Source organism: Chelonoidis abingdonii, chromosome 20, assembly GCF_003597395.2.
Source record: "Chelonoidis abingdonii isolate Lonesome George chromosome 20, CheloAbing_2.0, whole genome shotgun sequence".
In the NCBI taxonomy this organism is placed as follows: Eukaryota; Metazoa; Chordata; order Testudines; family Testudinidae; genus Chelonoidis; species Chelonoidis abingdonii.
The window spans coordinates 23,891,696-23,913,186 of NC_133788.1; the positions used below are offsets into that span (position 1 = coordinate 23,891,696).

The window sequence follows — 21,491 nt, forward strand, 5'->3', positions numbered from 1 at the left end:
GGGAGTCCAAGAGCTGGGTCCCTGCTTCCTGGCTGCCACTGGCTGCACTTGCCTTATGCGTATATCTAGGTTTGAAGTGGGATACTTAGTGGGTGCAGCTTGGTGAGCACGCTGTGAGCCAGTGGAGCAAACCGTCCGAGTTCTCTCAATTCCTTGAGAAAGTGTTAATGTTACTCAGAGTCAGAGATTTTAATCACCCCTGTCAGGAAGTGCAGAGTTAAGGTTCCCACAGTGGCCTTGCCTCTTGGTTATGCATCGCAGTAGACTGTTCCTCATGTTATCATGCAACATGCTCCATAGGTGCAACTAAGCAGAGCAGAGAGGCATTGTAATAATTAACATACCTTGTCCTTCTCCTTAGAGGTGTGAGTGCTTTACAGCCAGTAATGAATGAAGCCTTCTGTGCCCTTTCTGAGGTAGGACAGTATCGTATAGCTACGGCCACACAGAGAGCCTGTGGCAAAGCTAAGACCAGAATCCAGGTCTCCTGATTCCCTATCCTGTGCTCTAGCCACAAGACTTTTCAGTCCCAGGCACAATACTAGTTATTTCTTGACTAATGTGTCCCGTGCCAGCATTGTAGGCCTGTGTAGTGATAGGCCCTTTTGCAGTAGCACATACATGCAGTGGGGCAAAGGTGCAGTTACAGTGGGACTAGTAGAGCTGCCGTTCAAAGCTCATTGCAGGCAGCTCTTTGCACACGCCTTCCTCCTCAGCAGCAGCAACTGAAAGAACAAATCAGCCTCATTTCTGCAAACAAGCAAATAGGATGTCGCCAGCAGCTGCATAAAGGAATGAGGAGAGCAGATGCCTTCGTACAGACTAAATGTACTGGGGTTCTTACCTTCCTATTCACTGCCAAGACACTGAGGTCATGGGCACATTGGAAATGCCTATGGAAGAGCTTCATTTTTGGTGATTGTCTCAGCCTTAACACTGCGTTCGCAGAGCTCGTTGTGCATCATGTCCTTGATTTTGCTGTTAATTCTCTAAATGACTGTGGTGGGTGTGAGTGCTAGTGGTGAGAGTGGGAAGGGTGTGTGACAGAGCTGGGTGAGGTGGCGAGGGTAGCTGACAGAGCATGAACTGCACTGAGTGTCAGATCTGTAGGCGATACCTCTCTGTGCAGTGCCCTCACAGTCACCTACAGTTGACTGGAGATGGGCTCTGGGTCCTTCTAGCCTCCCGACCTTTCCCCAAGTACCCTTGTTCTGTGCTTGGTTGGAAAATCTGCTCATTGTTAGACAATCAGGGAAATGCTGGTCTGAAGCTGGAAGTGGTGCTTTATGAAAATGCAATGTCACCTCTTTGTCCTTGCAAGGTAGTTGAGGTCAGATGGGTTGTGTCTCTGCACACACTCACTCCCCTCCCCGTCTGGGTTCTTCTGGCTCATGAAGCTTGCTAGACCGTGCTTCTCTCTCTGTGGCTCTCTTCACGGCTGGGTACAAGTTGTTTCTGTTTGCGTCAGGACATCTTTGACCATTTTCATCTTCCCTCATTCACCAGCTCATCCTTTCTGAATTATTCTCTTCTACTCACTGCTTGTCTAATCATCCCATCACCATGGTGTCTAGACACCAGATGCATCCCTGCAACCATAATAGTAATCAAAGGTGGGAGGAGGCACTTCCTGTGACTCTGGCTGTCTGGCTGTCCAGGAGCACTGATGAGTCCTGTAGGTTGCCTGGGCTGCATGCTGCTTTCATGGTAGGGCAGATGCCCTCAGCAGAGAGCAAGGTCACTTTCACAGTCAGCTCCTCTGTGTTTCACATCCGTTTTCCCTGGGTTCTGTTTGCTGTTTCTTCTCCATGTGCTTGTTCCTCTTGGGTGCTGGGTCACTTGAGTGACTGTGCTGACTGGGGTGGCAGAGAAATGGCTGGTTTCCTCATCTGTTTAATTTCAGCCTAAAGTCTGTTCTGAGTCTGGGCTTCTGTGGCTGGTGATAAGATTTCATAGAGAAGTAGAATAAAATCTCCTCTCAGCCTAGCTGAATAGCTTTGCAGTACTCCTCTTTCCCGTATCTCTCTGCTTCACTCTCACCTGCCAGCGTGACTCAGCTGCTCTCGCCTGTGTATCAATCCCACCCATCCAGTCCACACTCACACGGGGATTGCCCTGCTCCCTCTGGGAGCACTGTGTGTTTCTGAGGTGCTTGGCACTATACTAGCAAAGAAAACATCTTTGCATTTACAGCTGTACCACAGAGACGTACTCCCTTGGCTAGAGAAGTCATTGTGTGTGAAGGGAGCTGTTGTTACATCTGCAGCATTTCCTGTGGCTCTTTTCCTCTACATATAATTAGAAATAAGCGACAGACAAAAGTTGAAATGGCGTGTTATTAAAATCCTGTACCTGCCCCTTCGCAGAGGCACCGGGGAGAGAGCTCCAGTAGGAAAACGCATCTTTTCTGACAGTTGGTCAGACTAACGGGAACTTGTCTCCTCACTCATAGTGCTCAGGGTAGTGTGACTCTGTACCACCTGCTGTTCCCAGAGGCTAAAGAACAATTAAAGAGGAGGCCTGAGGTTCCCAGGCTGCTAAAGACGGGGTGTTTTGGACAGAGGGGAAAGTAAAGATAGGCTGAGCCTTGGGGTGGCAGAAGGAGGGCAGCCCAGACAGCTGTGTTCAGAATGGAGCTAGCTGGGTGGCCCAGGGTTTTGGGGTCAGCACAAAGATAGGATGTGATGGAGCAGGGGCTGTCTGTGTGGGGAATGGGAGAGCAGGGGAGGACTTTAGGGGATGGACTATACCGGAGCCTGTAACCTGAGCTAGGTAAGGGAGGGGAAAGGTCAACACCTTTGCCCAGGAAGGAAGACAAAGGAAGGGGCTGGCAGGAGGGAAGTAGTTCAGTTTGGGTTGGGGCTGTGTGGGCAAAATTCAGGGAATGCTAAGCTGGGATCCAAGGACCCTGAAAGCCCAGAAGGACTCGATTGAGGGGTCCTGACTGTGCCTGCAAGCTCTGCTGTAACCTGCGTTCCTGTTATCCAATAAACATTCTGTTTTACTGGCTGGCTAAGAGTCACTGTGAGTCCCAGGAAGAGAGGTGCAGGGCCGGACTCCCCCACACTCCGTGACACAGGAGTTAAAGGAGGGGGCTATACTGCGACTGTTCAGACATAGTAGAGGCTGACACTCTCAGGCGCAGAATGACCATGACTGAGAATTTAGGGCGCCATAAGCACAATCTTCCCAGCTTTCTGGTGCTGCTTCCATAGGACTTTGAAGAGACTCTGGGCCACTGAGAGAGCCTTGGCATCTAGCTTAGGCTTCAAGCTATTTGTAATGTTCTGGTTACGTGCAGGGCTATGATGAGAGTCAGCCTGGTCTGGTTTTACAGGAGCCTGCCTAGGGAAGAATAAGACCTGCTGCCAGAAGTGCAAGGCTCCTGGGGTCGGGTGGGGAGCCTAGGCAAAGAGTGACCCTTCTGTTGGGGAGCTGAGATCTGGAGAGTAACCTGAGGCAGACATGGCTTCTATTTCCAGTTTAAACAGTGCAATCGGGACTTGAGGCACAAACCCTTTGATGCAGCAGGCTCTGCATTCTCCCCTACTGTTCTCTTGGAGCACAGCTCTATGAAAGGTTACAGGTTGTCCAGTATGTATGCGCTGGGAAACCAACAGGGCTGCACTCACCACTTGAGTGAATGCCTCAGAAACCGTTAGCTCAGGGCTAATGCCTTTTAATCCTTATAGGATGTTCACCTGCAGCCGTGTGCTCCATCTCTACCCAAAATCACTGAGTGGTGGGCAGGTCACCAGTTAATCCAGCCAAGCCCCAGGCACTTATCTGATAGCTTGACAGCCTCGGACTCTCGTGTTCATGCTGTACACTGCGGTGCTCCAGAGAGGTGGAATGTTTGTCCTCCAGTTGTGGGGTGGGCTTCTGGTCCTTTGACAGTGCATGAGCCAGTGCTGGGTCATACTCCCCACAGCTTAGCCCCAGGGCCAGCTGAGTGCAGGGCCTTGTGGCAGACACTAGAACATTGGAGTGGTTCAGGAAATCTGTCTCCTTTGCACGTTGGCTATGAATATTTCCAGCCAGGGTGACTCCTGGCTGTGCTGGTTGTCCAAGTGTTGCTAGATGGATAATGAGCTCCCTAATGTCGGATTGGGAGCCCTGCTGTCGCCTGTGCATTGTGTTCTGCTTTGGCAGGAAAATAGAAGTAATTGCTCCCTGTCCTCCTTACTGCATTACCTTGAACTGTATCCACTGCTTTGTTGCATTATGCTCCAGAAGTGCTGTTCCCGTGAGGAAGGAAAGAGAAGAGATTTCTGGGGAGAGGACCCTGGGTGCTAGCAGGCAGCCAAAGGCCAGCTTCCCAAAGCTTTTCCTCTCCCCTCCCAGCTATGCCCTGGCAAGCTCCTTGAATTCTCTTCCCTGCCCTCTCTAGAGACCTGCTTCCTGATTTCTCTCCTCTCCCACCCCAAGCAGAGTCCTGTCTCCACCCCTACAGGCTTGCAGGAAGCTGTTGGGTTTTGGTTACTCACTTGTGGAGGTCAGGTCAAGGTCTGGGGTTTTTTCCTTTGTGTTTAGGAAACGGTTTACAAACTATGTGTCAAGAGCTGGGGAGCAGGCCTAGTGCAGGTGGCGTGTGAAAGGGGCTTCTCAACCTGTTACTTGCTGGACTTGAGTTAGTTCTCTTCTCTGTCTCCCCACTGTAATTTTTCTCTTGGCTGGCAGTGTGAGCACCTCTGAGTGCATCCCCCAGCCTGCAAACTCTCCGCCTCCTGATGTGACCTCGGTCACCAAACCACCCTGGGCTTTATTTTTACTCGAGCCGTTTTGTTTCGAGCTGTGATCTTGGTTTCTTTCCTCTAACAGAGAGAGGCCTTCTCGGGAGGAAACAGAGTGTGCCAGGCTGCAGTTGAGGCTGGTTAAACACTAAAACCACATTCCTAGCCTCTCTGGGCTTGAGACGTGACATAAGCCATGCAGCTAGCACTGGCTTCTGCTCCCTCTAGCCTGCCAGTTACACACCCTCCCAGGCTTGCACGGAACTCCCTTTTTTAGTTATGCTTTTTGTTTGAAAATATTTGTAGAGCCCTGCTCTCCTGTCTCAGTGGCACTAGAGATCCCCAAGAATCAACACCATTTCCCCAGCTCTTCCATGGGCCTTCCCCAATGTGCTGCTGAGACCTGTCACAGCTCACCAGGTCTGATTACCAATAGATCCTGTGCGTGCATGTCAAGTGGAACCCACATGTTGCTTTCCAACTCACTTGACCTTTTGTCATTACCCAGAAAGTATGGGCTTAGTTACCAGTAAGAATTTCCAGAAGTTGGTATCGATTTTTCAGACCATATTGGTGGATTTTTTTTTTTTTTAAATGTGAGGACCAAGGTAGGGACTAACACAGCTTGATGGGGAGAGATTGTGTGACTTGCTTTCCTTCCAGCTATGGGCATCTGATGCTAGTGGATATCTGGAACATTACAGTGCCTCGGAAGGGTGCTTACCTCCGCTGTGCTCAGAAAGGCTTGGATGAGTAGAGGAAGTTCTGACAAGAGCTTGCTAGACTTTACAAGCAAATGCCATCTTCCTGAAAGCCCCTTTCCCTGTGACTCACTCTGTCTTCATTTCGTTCCCATCATTGCTGAGTAGCCAGGGATTTGTGTGTGGCCAAAGCCCCCTCCTTGTTCCAACCAACCACCTCCTGCTGCTACACAGGTCCATCCTTCCGGAGTGAACGTGCTGGTCTGGGCTCTGCAGTGGGGCATTGCTGAGGATGGAAAGAGGGAGTTTGCGGTTTAGGCCTAGCAATGGGAGTAATTGGCAGTGCAGGGAAAGGGTCTAAGTGAAGTGTCAGGAGAGTGTTTGGTAGATTTCCCACAATGAGGCAGGTGCCTGTAGGCTCAACAATCCTCCTTATGGTTTTTGTCGTTGGTCTAAGAGCTTGTCTACATGTGCTTGCAAAGCACTCAAGAGGAGTGTGATTTGTAAAGCAGACTAATGTATTGCGCTCTAACTGCCCCGTGTAGATCCTGCTGACAAGCTCTAATACAGGGGTCCGCAACCTTTCAGAAGTGCTGTGTCGAGTCTTCATTCTAATTTACGGTTTCGCATGCCAGTAATACATTTTAATGTTTTTAGAAGGTCTTAATTTAATAATAGGAGATATACCAATCTCCTAGAACTGGATGGGACCTTGAAAGGTCATCGAGTCCAGCCCCCTGCCTTCACTAGCAGGACTAAGTACTGATTTTTGCCCCAGATCCCTAAGTGGCCCCCTCAAGGATTGAACTCACAACCCTGAGTTTAGCAGGCCAGTGCTGAAACCACTGAGCTGTATATAACTAAACTATTGTTGTATGTAAAGTAAATAAGGTTTTAAAAATGTTTAAGCAGCTTCATTTAAAATTAAATTAAAATGCAGAGCCACTTTGGACTGGTGGTCAGGACTTGGGCAGCGTGAGTGCCACTGAAAATCAGCTCGTGTGCCGCCTTTGGCACGCATGCCACAGGTTGCCTACCCCTGCTCTAATAGGTATCCAGTTTGTGTTAACATAGTCCTGTCTCAGACCTTTTCAGCAGATAGAACAAACTGAAACCTGGTTTTCCAGAGACTTCATCCTGATAGCTTGTTTCAATCTCAGATGACACATATTCCAGTGCATGCTCCTGGGTTTCGCAGGGGCATCAGCCTTTGAACTGAATCCCCTCCACACTGCACCACTAATGTGCTGCTGCCTGGACAGGTTCACTCCAAGGAAGAGGTGAGCCTCTCAGCTTGACCTCTCCTGACATCATCAGAATTATATGTCACAGTGTTGTTATTTTCTGGAGAGGTTCTTATCCTATTGCAGGAATGAGAGAAAGTCCTGTCTTCTGGGCTTTTCTCCTCTTCCTTCTTTGTGACACATAACAAGTGGAGTATAACCTAGGAGGGGGGACACTGGCAGCCACCCCTTGGAGATGGCTCATTGACCTTTTCACTTGATTGGCTTTCCTTGGAAAAATCCTAGAGTCATAGACTCATAGGACTGGAGGGGACCTCAAGAGGGGTTCTTGTCCAGTCCCCTGCACTCAAGGCAGGTAAATATTAATCATCTTTGTTTTCTCCCAGTTAGAAATGGCGTCACCAGTTGAACAGCACCACTTAGCAATGGTTCATCGTTCTAAGAAGTGCACACAGAGCTCTCAGACAAGCAGGTCAATCTATTGAGCTTATTGTAAAGAAGGCGAAATGGTGACTTGGTCACAGTCTGTCAGCATGACACAGGAAGAAGATGTCTGACTATAAAGGACTTATTAATCTAGCAAAGGCATAACAAGATCCAACTGCTTGAAACTAGAAAAATTCAAGCTGGAGATAAGGTGCACATTGTTAACAGTGACTGTAATTAATCATTGGAACAGCTCAGCAGGGGTTGTGGTGGATTCTCCATCACTTGGATGTGTCTTTCTGAAAGCTGTGCTCTAGCTCTACCACAAAGTTATGGGCTGGATGTGGGAACCTGGGTGAGGTTCTTTGGCCTGGGTTATTCGGAAGTTCAGATGAAATAAACGCAATTCTCCCTTCTGATTTTAAAGTCCATTAAATGTATCCCTCACATGCCTCTGAGAATTAATGTTCTATCAAAGATCATTTGTGTATCTGTGGAGTCGCTAAGTTACAGGAAGGGGGAAGCTTCCTCACTGCTAGTGAAAACCAGTTGGTTTAAGTAGCGTTTGCTTAGTAGTGAGCTATGAAATCTATTGTGCTGTACCCTGCCTTCCACTTCAACACTGAGCCCACAGACTCTCCCTCACCCATAGCACAAAGAATGGGTCTGCCTGGGTATGGCGAACTGGGAATGTTCTTAATGTTTTCTCTGAATACGGTGTTGGTGCCTCAGTGTCCCCTGTGCAGTTCTTAAGTATCTGGCAGAGCAAAGGGCCAGTGCACCTAAATGCCTGGCACTCTGTATCCTAGCAACTGATGGCCTGGGCCCCTCCTCTGCAAAGGTGTCAACTGAAGGTGTTGGAGACAAAGAGATCAGGTGACCTCTTGGCCTGGAAAGGGGCTGAGCAGAGAGGAGGGGCTGGAGGGGGTTTTGGAGTCTGAGACAGGCTGGGGATGAGGAGTGAAGTGCAGACGTGGGGGTCTGGCTCACTGCCCCCAGAATGGACCCAGCTGAAGGGTCCGGCTTGCGGTGCCTACAAGCTCTGTTTTAGACCCGGTTCCTGTCATCGAATAAACCTCTGTTTACTGCGGCTGAGAGTCACATCTGACTGCGAAGTGGGGGTGCAGGACCCTGTGGCTTCCCCAGGACCCCACTGGTGCGGGCTCGCGTGGGAAGTGCACGGAGGGGCAGAGGATGCTGAATGCCCAAGGAGAGACCCAGGAGGTGAAGACGTGTGAGCTTCTTGCCCTGAACAAGTCTGCTCCAAGGGAGAGGAGGCTCCCCAAAGTCCTGCCTGTCTTGGTGGGGGAGCAGTTTCAGAGCATCGCCCGGGGACTCCGTGACACTGGGTCACTTGTCTTGCTGACACCAGTGCCCTCTGTTCCATCCTGTACTGCACAGTCACATGCAGCATGAAGAGCAGAACGTGTCCCAAACAACCTGCAGCACCACGCACCAACTTGTAGAGAACTCTGCATTGAACATTAACCTGACATCTTCTCTGAGGAGTATCTTTGGCATGTTTTAGAGTGACCAGTGCTGGAAAGGAGAAAATTGGGTGCTGTAATGCAGTTTTCGTTGATAAATATTGTACAGTGTCTGTATTGGTCAGGTACATTGGTTGTTCAGAAATGGCAAGAGCCAATGGAGCCCCCACTGACTAGTGTCATTTTACTAAAATGCTCTGTGTACAAAGTCCTGCTCATTATCCACCAGGCTTGCAAGGGACCTGGTGTGCCTGAGAAGAGGGATTGGCAGGCTTGTCTGTTTCACTGGAGCTTCTCTAAGGCCTGGTCTACACTATGCGTTTAAATCGACTTGAAGAGCGTTAAATCGATTAACGCTGTACCCGTCCACACTACAACGTCCTTTATATATCGATATAAAGGCTCTTTAAATCGATTTCTGTACTCCACCCCGACGGAGGAGTAGCGCTAAATTCGATATTACAATTCGGAGTAGGTTAGTGTGGACGGAAATCGACGTTATTGCCTCCGGCGATATCCCACAGTGCACCACTGACTGCTCTGGTCAGCAATTGAACTCAGATGCAGCGGGCAGGTAAACAGGAAAAGCCCGCGAACTTTTGAATTACATTTCCTGCTTGCCAGCGTGGAGCTCTGATCAGCACGGGTGGCAATGCAGTCTCAAATCCAAAAAGAGCTCCAGCATGCATGGACCGTACGGGAGATACTAGACCTGATCGCTGTATGGGGAGACAATCTGTGTGTATCAGAGCTCTGTTACAGAACACGAAATGCCAAAGCGTTTGAAAAAAAATCCAGGATACACAGCGCTGCGTGACAAGCGTAACGGGCCAGACCAGGACTCAAATGGACGCTCATGGAGGGAGGGAGGGGTACTGAGGACTCCAGCTATCCACAGTCCACAGCAGTCTCTGAAAGTATTTGCATTCTTGGCTGAGCTCCAATGTCTGTAGGTTCAAACACAGTGTCTGGCATGGTTCAGGGAACAGCTTCAGTTTCTTTCCCCCTCCCCACCACAGAAAGAAAAGGGAAAGATCATTCCTTGACTACTTTCAATGTCGCCCTATGTGTACTGAATGCTGCTGGTAGACGCGATGCTACAGCAGTGAAAAGCAGTATCCGCTCCTCTCCCCTCTCACCCGCCCCGGTGATAGACGGTGCTGTAGGACTGCCCACCCATCCTCTAGAACCCCATGCCTGATAATTGCTCAATATCATGAGGGAATGATTCCTGGTTACTCCGAGTAGATAGGACAGAACGGCTAATAAGCATCTTCATCATAGCAAGTGGGGCTTCAGCCCCCCGCTCCTTTCCAGTATAAAGAAAAGATTCCGTACTGCCTGGCTGTCATAGCCCCGGGAGCTGCCTCCAGTCTCTGTTTCTTTTCCTGCATTCTTTATAACTTCATGACACAAATGTGGGGGGGACACGCCACGGTAAGCCCCAGGAAGATTGGGGAGGAGGAAGCAATGGGTGCGGTTGTTGCAGGGGCACCCCCTGTGAATACTGACACGGAGCAGCTGTGCTCTGATACACTGGTTCTCTAATACACTTGCCCCTTATTCTAGGCAGGACTGACTCTATTTTTAGAAACCATAAGGGAGGGATTGACTCAGTCCCAAGTGAGTCAATCCCAATTTTGCTTTTGCTTTCGGCCGATTTCAGCCAGGGGCACTCATGATAGCAGCGGACAGTACAGAGGGGGAGAGATAACCGTCATCTCATTGCCAGTTTACTCCGGCAGTAGACGGTACAGAACGACCGGTAACCATCTCTGCTATCATTGCAAAAGCAAGTGAATGCTGCTGTGTAGCGCTGGAGTATCGCCTTCCGCGGCATCCAGTACACATACGGTGCCGGAAAAAAAAAAAGCTGAACGGGCTCCATGGTTGCCGTGCTATGGCGTCTGCCAGGGCAATCCAGGGAAAAACGGCGCGAAAGGATTGTCAGCTGATGTTTTCCCGGAGGAAGGAATGACTGACGACATTTACCCAGAACCCCCCGCAACACTTAAGATTCAACCCTGAATTCCAAGGGGCGGGGGAGACTGCGGGAACTATGGGATAGCTACGGAAGTGCTACCCACAATGAAATGCTTCAGAAATGGACGTTAGCCTCGGAGCATGGACGCACAACGCCGAACTACTGTGCCTAGTGTGGCCGCATGAAATCGAATTTATAATATCAGTTTTATAAAACCGATTTTAGCTAATTCGATATTATCCCGTAGTGTAGACGTGGCCTAAGGGTTTCTGTTTCCTCCGCTGAGATGCTGACTTGTAATTTCTTGCAACGCTCAGACCTGCCATAGAATCATAGCCAGTATCCCTCAGCCTCCTGCAGTGACAGAGCAGTGTGGGGCGGGTGAGCATGTCAACATTCCCTTTGCCATAGAGGATACAGGTGTGTGTCACAAGTCTATGGTACTTCAGGGCTCTGGAGTTCTTTACAGGGGTACCACAAGCATCAGGAAACTGGATTTTCTTTTTCTGTATAATTTCTTAATCCCAAATAATCCAAGTTGTTTACAAACTGTGTGCGCGCACGTACATTTTTCACACAGGAATCACTTGTACCAATACTGAAATGCAGCCAGTTCTGGGGTGGGACATGGAAACAGCTAATAGCAAACAGCATTACATAGTGACTTAGGACAGGAGACGAAGGAGAGTTCTGTATCTATTTGATATTGTAGGAGAATTTAGTCAGAATCTAATTACCCAGATATTCGAATTTGGCCACAATGCTATGGTTCTTGCAAAAGTTGCCATGTCATCTTAAAGACTCCTTGGTTTTATAGCCCCTCTAACAACACAGCACCCTCCAGTACCTTGCAAGAGTTGCTGTAGGAAAAGGGAAAAGCACCTCCTATTATTTGATCAGCACCGCACCCTGCAGCTCCCTGGGTTATTTCAGGATTAATGTTCTGAAGATACAAAGGGCTGTATAAATGTATTATTTTCATTGGCAATTTCCCATTCAAACACTGTCCAGGTCTGACCCTGCTTAGTTTGGAGTGTGATGAGATCTCAGATTGGGTGTGCCTGGGAGGTGCTGCAGATTCGGTGTTGCTATTGTAATGGATGGACGTGCCAGCTCTAGCAAAGGGGCTGACATGCTAATGAAGCCACCCCTGGAAGGGAGACTCTTATAGAGCACGATGGAAGGTCTGGCAGTGTGTCTCCTGAGCAGGCAGAGTCGCATTGTCCCAGCTGGTGCCTGGCTGAAGGAACGCTGAACTTTACTGCACAAATTCATGAGCAAGGAAGCTGTGCCTCAGAAAGGACTGATACCACTAGTGGCTGGTTACCAGTAAGCCCAACAGTCACCAAGTGTCTGGGACAGATGTGGTAGATGGTTTGGAGCTGAGCTGTGTAGTTTAGGGGTCTGCAACTCAATCCCCTCCCCACTGAGGACACCCTAGACCTAGGAGAGCTGCCTGCTGTGCTCACAGCCTCCCAGTGGAGGTGATGTGTTCTCTTCATGCAGTCTTGCATCTGGTGTCTCTTGATTAATGGATGTGTCTTTTGCAGGCTATTTTGATTCTGACACTGCTTTCTGCTCTACAGAAGCTTTGCTGCTGTTGAGGAAAGTTTGCTATACTTGATAAAGAACAGATACAGAAATTTAGTTCCAAACTCGAAGGAACAATTTTTAACTTGAAACAGCTTTTCCTTGGGAGTTGATGCGCCAGAATCCTTCCCTTATTTGGTGCCTGGTTCACAGCTGGGGCTGACGCTCAGGTGCCAGAGCTCTGCACTCGTTCTGGCTCCTTGCAGCAAGCCTGATGGATCTTTGCTCATGTAGAGAGCTGGATCCTCTAGTTCCCATATCAGTTCTTGCCACTCCCTTTCTTGTGCATCTTAATGGTGTTTCCTGTGTTGTGGCGCTGGTTGGGAGACATGTTTTGAGACATTTCTTGAGCAGCGCAAAGTCCCTTGAAACTGGTTCTTTTTCTGCTCTCTTCTGACTCAAGACTGTGTTGAACCTTCACTTTAACTGTCTTACCAGCTCTAATTGAGACAAGGCGGGTGAGGTAATGTCTTTATTGGACCAAAGTCTGTTGGTGAAAGAGAAAAGCTTGTGAGCGCCACGTACCTGACCTGCAGAAGAGCTCTGTGGAGCTTGAAAGTTTGTCTTGTTCACCAACAGAAGTTGGTCCAATTAACAAATATTCCCTCACCCCCCTTGTCTCTACCAGCACTAGGCTGTCTGGCAGAGGTTCTGAGCGTCACCTGAGCATTCTGATTGTGCCATCTCTGTGCTTTAAGCTGGCTTGTCTAGTATGTCTTTTATCTGCTTCTGGTTTCCTTAGCCCCTCTTCCAGCTGTTAATCAGTGCCAATTCCTTCCATGCTACAAGTCCCGTTGCTTGGTGATGCAGTGTCTGAATGCTGCATGGGCAGAAGTAGGCAGCTTTGTCTGGTGGTGTTGCCTCTTCCTGGGAGGGTTTAGTCTGTCTTCACATACTGACTCAAGACAGCTGAAAGAGCTGTTTTCAGCTTCAGGTACTAGCTGTGTGTGAGGTCCCCCCTCTTCTGCCTGACTAGGTGGTTTGGTTTTATAACTGGTACCTTTACTATATGCTCATAATTTCTTTGGACACCAGTGGTTCTGGGATGCCCATTACTGAATTGTCAACCCCCTGCTCCATAGTAGCATTCCCTGAAATGCTTCTAATTCCATCCATGCCAGCCAACCAGGCGGAACTGCAGGGTCTCAATGCGTGGCTGAAACAATTGTGTTTGGAGGAGGAATTTGGTTTATTAGAAAAGGGGAAAGGAGGAGCCTATGCAGGAAGGATGGGCTCCACCTAAACCAGAATGGAACCAGATTGCTGGAATGTAGGATTAAAAAGTTCATAGAGTTTTTAAACTGAGGCCTGGGCTGACAGGTATGGAGGAGCACACGGTTTGGACGGATACAGCCTTAGGGGAGTATTGATTAAATAGGATATTTTGCATTCTAGTGAAGAGGAAAGGGTAGAAGTTGATGAAGGACAGGTAGGAATTGAAGAGAAACTGTCAAATGAAAGAGAGTCCTGTTCAGTTACAGCACATGGAAGGCAGACAACTAAATAGTCACACGTTAGAAGGGCTTGTACACAATTGCAAGAAGCTTAAATTCCAAGATGGGAGAACTTGGAGTGCCTGGTACTAAATGAGGACGTTGTTATAACAGGCATTACTTGGTGGAATGATGATAATCAGTAGGACATGATAGTCCCAGGGTACAAAATGTATAGGAATGACAGAGTAGGCCACACTGAGGGATTCGGGGGAAATGGCATTACATGTGAAATAAAGCATAGTAACCTCAGAGTTACAAACTGACAGATCAACCACACACCTCATTTGGAACCAGAAGTACGCAATCAGGCAGCGGCAGAGACCAGAAAAAAAAATCAAATACAGTACAGTGCTGTGTTAAATGTGAACTACCAAAAAACCCGGAAAGTTTGTGAAGAAAGATTAGACAAGGGAAGGAGATGGTTTCTGTGCTTGTTTCATTTAAATTAAGATGGTTAAAAGCAGCATTTCTCTTCTGCATAGTAAAGTTTCAAAGCTGTATTAAGTCAATGTTTAGTTGTAAACTTTTGAAAGAACAATCATAACGTTTTATTCAGAGTTACAAACAATCACCATTCCTGAGGTGTTCGTAGCTCTGAGGTTTTGCTGCATAGCAAAAATCTAAAACGGGTAGGCAACCTATAGTATGTGCGCCGAAGGCGGCACGCGAGCTGATTTTCAGTGGCACTCGCACTGCCCAGGTCTTGGCCACCGGTCCAGGGGGGGCTCTGCATTTTAATTTAATTTTAAATGAAGCTTCTTAAACATTTAAAAACCTTATTTACTTTATATGCAACAATAGTTTAGTTATGTATCATAGACTTATAGAAAGAGACCTAAAAACGTTAAAATGTATTACTGGCACGCGAAACCTTAAATTAGAGTGAATAAATGAAGACTCGGCACACCACTTCTGAAAGATTGCTGACCCCTGCTCTAGACTCCTAAGCAGAAGTAACCTTCAATGAACTCTCATGAAATCAGTTTATCCTCTTTATTTAAAAGGAAATTGCTTCTATAGCTACTTTTTTTTTTGTTATGAGCAGTTTTGAGGAAAAAATTTTTACTACAACTTGAATACCAGTTTTATGCAGTAATTTTGGGTTTCTTCTCTTTTACTGCTATTCCGATTGTCTTTTTGATGTTTTCCCCCAGGAAATAATTGTATTCTTCTCGTAGATTTCTTTGCAACTTTACACAGCTGTGAATGTTTGTGTGTGTGTGCATAATCCCCAGGCAAGCAAAAAACTTAAGCATGTGAGTAGTCAAATTACTATCAATGGAATTATTTACATGCTTACATTTATGTATGTGCTAAGTGCTTTGCTGGATTGAGGCCATAGAGTTTAATAGCAATACTTTCCATTAAACCTGTTTCTGATCCAATGCTTTGAATTGTCCTGTACATTATCTCTTTTCCCCACTGTAACTCTCCTTCTGTTTGTTTTTCTGGAGCCTGGGGGTGGGGGTGAGAGATGTCACAGTTTGTTTCATCTGACTATTCACTTTTGCCCCTTATTTTCTCTGGATTCTAATGCTTCTCTGCATTCCTCTGTGACCCTAATTTAACCTTCAATATTAGATTAATTGCAGGAAATTAGATTCTTTTTGGATCATTTATCCTCAGCTTTAGATGTGTCTGTGGTCTCGGCCATGTGCCACTGAACTATGTATTTTATACTTTTTTTTAAAAAATGTATTTTTTTCCATCATGCAGCCTAAAAAGGTGCATAGGTAAAGAGCACACATATATAAACACAGACACATAGGTGTCAGACATAAGCAGGGTACACTGACAAATCTCACTCTGTTTTATACCTAAAAGGCAGATTTATGTTTTTTATCCTGATAATAGTATAATTTGCAAATAGGTCAGAGATAATTAATTACATTGTATGTTTTGAACTATAGGAAATAAAATAAGATCAGCACAAATATGTAACTACCAGCAACTTTTATTTTCAGAGAAGATTTGTTGCTCTAATATCAAATTCCAAGGACAGTATTTCAGTCTTCTGACATGAATGAGCCTACAGACGCCACCCCCCGTGACCTGCTCACAATGCTTTTAATATAGTTGCCCAGCCTTCTTGATTATTTCCCTATAACCATTTCCCAGAGTTTTTATTGTTGCTTTCTTTCTCCCACCCCCAAACCAAGTCTAATCAAACAGAGATACATGTTTAGGTATAACCCCTGATTTGCTTTCAGTATGATGCATGGCCTTGAGCTATGGAGTAGCTATTCCCTTNCTTTGGATATCACTGCTGTAGAGGATGTGAGGGAGATTCCCACACCTGAGCCATTCTTTTTAAGTGACAAATTTGAGGAACTGCCCCAGATTGAGGCATCAGTAGAGGAGGTTTTGGAACAAATTGATCAGTTAAACAGTTAGATGTCACCAGGACCATATGGTATCACCCAAGAGTTCTGAAGGAACTCAGATATGAAATTGCAGAATTTCTAATTGTGGTTTGTAATATATCGCTTAAATCCGCCTCTGCACCAGATGACTGGAAGATAACTAATGTAACGCTGATTTTTTTAAAAGGCTCCAGAGGTGATCCTGGCAATTATAGGCCAGTTAGCCTAAGCTCAGTACCAGGCAAATTGGTTAAAGCTGTAGTAAAGAACAGAATTATCAGGGACATATATTAATACGATTTGTTGGGGGAAGAGTCAGCATGGCTTCTGTAAAGGGAAATCATACCTCACTACTCTGTTAGAATTCTTTCAGGGTGTCAACAAACATGTAGACAAGGGTGATCCAGTTGATGTAGTGTACTTGGACTTTCAGAAAGTCTTTGACTCACCAAAGGCTTAAGCAAAGTAAACAGTACCGGGATAAGAGGGTAGGTCCTGTCATGGATCAGTAACTGGTTAAAGATGGGAAACAAAGGGTAGAAATAAACTGTAGTTTTCACACTGGAGTGAGGTAAATACTAGGATCCCCCAAGGATCTGTATTGGGACCTTTGCTGTTCAACATATTCATAAATGAGCTGGAAAAAAGGGTGTAAGCAGTGAGACGGCAAAGATTGCAGACTACAAAATTATTCAAGCTAGTTAAGTCCAAAACTGACTGCAAAGAGTTACAAAGGGACCTCACAAAACTAGGCAACAAAATGGTAGATGAAATTAATGTTGATAAAGACAAACTAATGCACGTTGGAAAACGTTATCCTAACCATACATACCAAATGATGGGGTCTAAATTGGCTGTTACCGCTCAAGAAAGAGATCTTGGAGTCACTGTGGATAGTTCTCTGAAAACATCTGCTCAATGTGCAGTGGCAGTCAAAAAAGCTAAGAGAATGTTAGGAACTATTAAGAAAGGCACAGATAATAAGATAGAAAATATCACAATGCCACTATATAAATCCATGGTACGCCCACAGCTTGAATACTCTGTGCAGATGTGGTCGCCCCATCTCAAAAAAGATATATTAGAACTGGCAAAGGTACAGAGAAGGGCAACAAAAATGATTAGGGGGTGGAACAGTTTCCATATGAGGAGAGATTAAAAAGACTGGGACCATTCAGCTTGGAAAAGAGACGGCTACGGCAGGATACGATAGAGGTCTATAAAATCTTGACTTGGAGAAAGTTAATTAGGAAATGTTATTTACTCCTCTATGTAACACACGAACTAGGGGTCACCCAATGAAATGAATTAGCAGCAGGTTTAAAACAAACACAAAGAAGTACTTCCTCACATTATACACAGGCAGTCTGTGGAACTCATTGTCAAGGGATATTGTGAAGGTCAAAAGTAAAATTGGGTTCAGAAGAGAACTAGGTAAGTTCATGGAGAATAGTTCATCAATCGCTGTTAGCCAGGCTGGGCAGGGACACAACCCATGCTGTGGGTGTCCCTAAACCTCTGACTGCCAGAAACTGAGGCTGGGCGATGGGATGGATCATTTGATAAATTGCCGTGTTCTGTTCATTCCCTCTGAAGCATCTAGCACCGAGCACTGTCGGAGACAGGATACTAGGCTCGGTGAACCATTGGTCTGACTCAGTATGACCATTGGTCATTCTTATATTCTTACTCTGAAGGCCATTCCTTTCATCTTCCCCAGAGAGTGCAGCAAACCCAGTGCCACTTCCCCATTACCTGGCTAGGGGCTGCTAGGAACTCCATTTGGCTGGTACAGTGTACCGTCCGCTCACCCATGGATGGAGCCCACTGCAGAGTGCAATAATCTGTACGTTCAGGGAACTTGTTCTTCCCTTTGATCTGGAAGTGTATGGCACATGCCATATAAAGCATTCTGTCCCCAGAGCACCTTGCGGAGGCCTCTTGTGGCACTCTCTGCCCTTCAGCACTGAAGGCTGGTGGAAGGTTTGAGGAAGTTACAAGGAAGAGTCCCTTCCCAGCCCTGCTAACTACACTCGCCCTCTGCCCAGGGCCCTGTGCTGCATTCATTGCCTCAGGGTAAGAAGCTCATTACCCTGGGTTTGGGGAAGTATTCCCTTCCCCCACATGAGTGCAGCAGGTGGTGTGACTTCCTCTTTCCCCAGCCCCAGAGCCCTGCGCTGCTCAGTGGAAGTCACTGTTCCCTATTGCTGTGAGAAGCAGCTTTTGACTGGATGAGCAGGAGGGCTCCCAGGGACTGACTGGCAGGTGAGTCACAAGGGAAAGAGTCATTCAGAGAGGAGCCCAGTCAAAGCAGCCAGTGGCCTTAGGTTGAACTCTGGAACTTTCATTTCAGTGTCATGTCAAGCGATTAGCTCATCAGAAGCTGGGGCTGTGGGGTAAAAGTTGTGTTGAAACAAGTGAGAGAGGTGCTGCCCGTGTGTGCAGCTACTGCACAGGGCACGTAGGCCCTTCTCTGCCCAGGCCTGGCAGATGGCTGGTGCTGCAGATGCTGGTTAGCATGAAACATGCTTTTTTCCCAGAGGTGTTCTGGCTTCCACTTCCTAGAAACACTCACCATGTCTACATGGCTCCCCCTTAGCACATGGACTCCGTCTGCAACCATCCAGCCCTTTGGGAGAGGACCAGCATCGCACTGGACTGCAGCTTGGTGCTCCCTGCTAAAGGGAGTGGAGCTGGGATACTGTTTACCCCCTCCCCTGCCTCCGAAAAGGTTGGTTCATTCTGTGTGGGAAGAATCTGGTACACGCTTCCCCACGGTGTGCATGTGTCATTTTCCACTCATGGAGGGGAGTTTTGCTACTCCCCCACTGCCAGTAAATGGGTGCAGTGGCTACAGACTGAGAATTCTTTGGGGCTGTGGGCTGGGAGTGGGGCTGAAGGAAAAGAATTTCTGTCCTACCCCACCTATATTCCCCACCCCCTTCTCCTCACACACATGCAGCCTACAAACAAGCTCTGGTAGAGCTGCCGTGAGAACATTGGGCACGTGTGGGCTTTGTGCAGGGTGAAGGGCAGGTTGATGGAGGGAGCTCGGTCACCCTGGTCCTTATTCTGCCCCCCCCCGCCCCCCCAAGGATCTTGGAGGTGGCGAATTCCTCTCCCATGCCTCCAACAGTCAAAGAAAGCATGCAGGACGGGGTCGCAGCCACCTGTTTGTGCTCTGGGTTCATGCACTTGCTGGGCAGTGAGACTCACTCCATGATGGGCTTTCCTTAGCTAGGGCACATTGTAGGGGCCGGGAGGCTCAACCCAGGAAGCTGGGGTACCTGCCCGTGGTAGCACTTCTACAAGCTTTCACCTGCCCATTAAATTATCTTGGCTTAAATGCTCTTCTCTGGTCTTGGCACCCCAGAGTGATTTTGCTTCCCCTCAGAGAGGCAATGGAGAGGCTGCCTGTGCTTATGTCATATTTAAACTAGGCAGGTACAATGGATTAGGGCCTTCACTGAACACTACTTCCTGCTCTGGCCTGCCAGTCGCTGTTTAACTGGCTGGCGTAGTTTTCCTCTAGTCACTCCTGGGTTTCTTCTGCAGAGTTCATAAAAGGGTGGCAAGTGAAGTCAAGTTTCAACACAAGTGGTGCTTCGGGGCCACAGCAAAATAGCTAGTGCGTGAGTGAGAGCCCCTGGCTGCAGGAGCCAGTTTAATTGGTCTAGGGCTTTTTACGAGCAGATTTTATGTTTAAGCTCACACATAGCCCAGGAGCGAGCTGCAGCAGGGCATTGCTCTCCTGCATGGGTCCTGGGGGAATTCAGGTCAAGCCTAATTATACCTAACTGAGCAGCCCCACTGCATAGGGCTTGCAAAATAATGGGTGTAGGCTGGAGAATAAAGCAAACAAGAAGAGAGGTAATTAGTGTCGGAGCTGGGCCCATCATGCCCCAGTAAATACCCAGCAAGGTGTGACCTTCCTGAGCAGCCCTCTCATTTCACATTTGTAGAGGTTCTTCAGCACTGCCAGGACACTCAGAGAAGTTCAGTTCCCTGCTAGCAGCTGAGTCTTTACAGCCTAGGGGATAGGGCACTGGACTGGGACTCAGGAGACCTGGGTTTCATTCCTAGCTCTGCCATTGGCCTGCTGGGCGACCTTGGACAAGTTGCGTCACTCCCTGTGCCTCAGTTTCCCCCATCTGTAAAATTGGGACAATGAGACTGCCCTCCTTTGTACAGCACTCTGAGACTGAAAGATGGAAAGCCCTATAGAAAAGCTAGGGATTTGTTAGAGCTGCCATCTCCTGCCAATGGGTCCAGGTTGTTACTAGTTTCCTCGCCAGTGTCTCTTCTCCAGACAGTTCTTGAGGGAGTGGGTAGTTTGAATTGATTTCTTTGTCTCATGCCATGATAGTGCTGTGTCCTTCAATAGTCCCTTTCATCCCTGGATCTGAGGACTTTGCAAATGAGCCTCATAACATCACTGTGAGTAAGAAAGATAAGACATATAGGGTTCCGTTTATCCTGCACTGTAATGCAGCTGCTTCTTGGGTGAGGCACAGTAACTGTTTAACCATGCACAGCAATGTCCAGAACAGTTTAGGAGGAGTGAAAAAGTTCAATATCCAAATGAACTTGCAGAGAGAATTTAGAGCAGCAGGATGAAATTACCAGTGACGTTTCCTGCAGGCACTCAGGCTTGTGAGGCATCTCGCTACCACCCCCTTGGCTGTGCCTGCTGTGGATCCCTGACTCCACGGGCAACACAAGCACTCCCTCTCAGCTTACGCAGGCTCCTCTGTCTCGGTGCAGGCACACTCCAACCAAATCCATTGGACACTTCCCGAATTCACAGATCTGCTACTCACAAAAGAATAATACACATCACTTTATCAGTTTCACCTCAGAATCACCGCTCTGCTTAACACACAGCACTTAGATACGTTTGTATTGAAAACAAGTATAAGTTTCAAGACGAAGCCAGTAGAATGATGGAAACAAATGGTTACCCATCAAAAAATCATAACCTGCATCATAGACCCTAGACTTAGCTAACAGGTTATGTTTCAGCCCTGTAGAGTTTAGCCCAGCCCAAAATTTTTCTCTCAGTGTTTTACAGCCTGGCTGGCTGTGACCCTCTGTTCATAACGTCTGGATGCTGACAGCTTATCTCATAGGTGAAGGTGCCAAGTACACCCCTGTATATTCCATCAGTTCATTGTACTCGTAAACTCATGAGTTGCCTCTGTAACAGTTCCACAGTGACCTAGCAGTGTAGCTCCCTGTCTAGCAGGTGATGGATGGAAGGAGGAGTGCCCAGGGAAGGCATCTGCCTCTTCTACAGCCCGGGCACCTCCCAGAAATACCCTCCTAGGTCTCACAGAATCAGAGGCCTGTAAACATGTTACCAGTAAAAGCTTTGTTATCCAGCATATTGGGAGGATGGGGGGTGCTGGCTAGGAGCAGCAGGGACATGTCGCCACTTGTAGGGAGCTGCCCGAGGTGAGCACCGCCC

General features: G+C 47.5%; 1 protein-coding gene across 3 annotated transcripts in view; it reads left to right on the plus strand.

Moving 5' to 3' along the window:
* SMG6 (SMG6 nonsense mediated mRNA decay factor) overlaps positions 1-21,491 on the plus strand; it is a 158,036-nt gene that overhangs the window by 25,086 nt on the left and 111,459 nt on the right. The gene's annotated exons all lie outside the window — the stretch shown is intronic.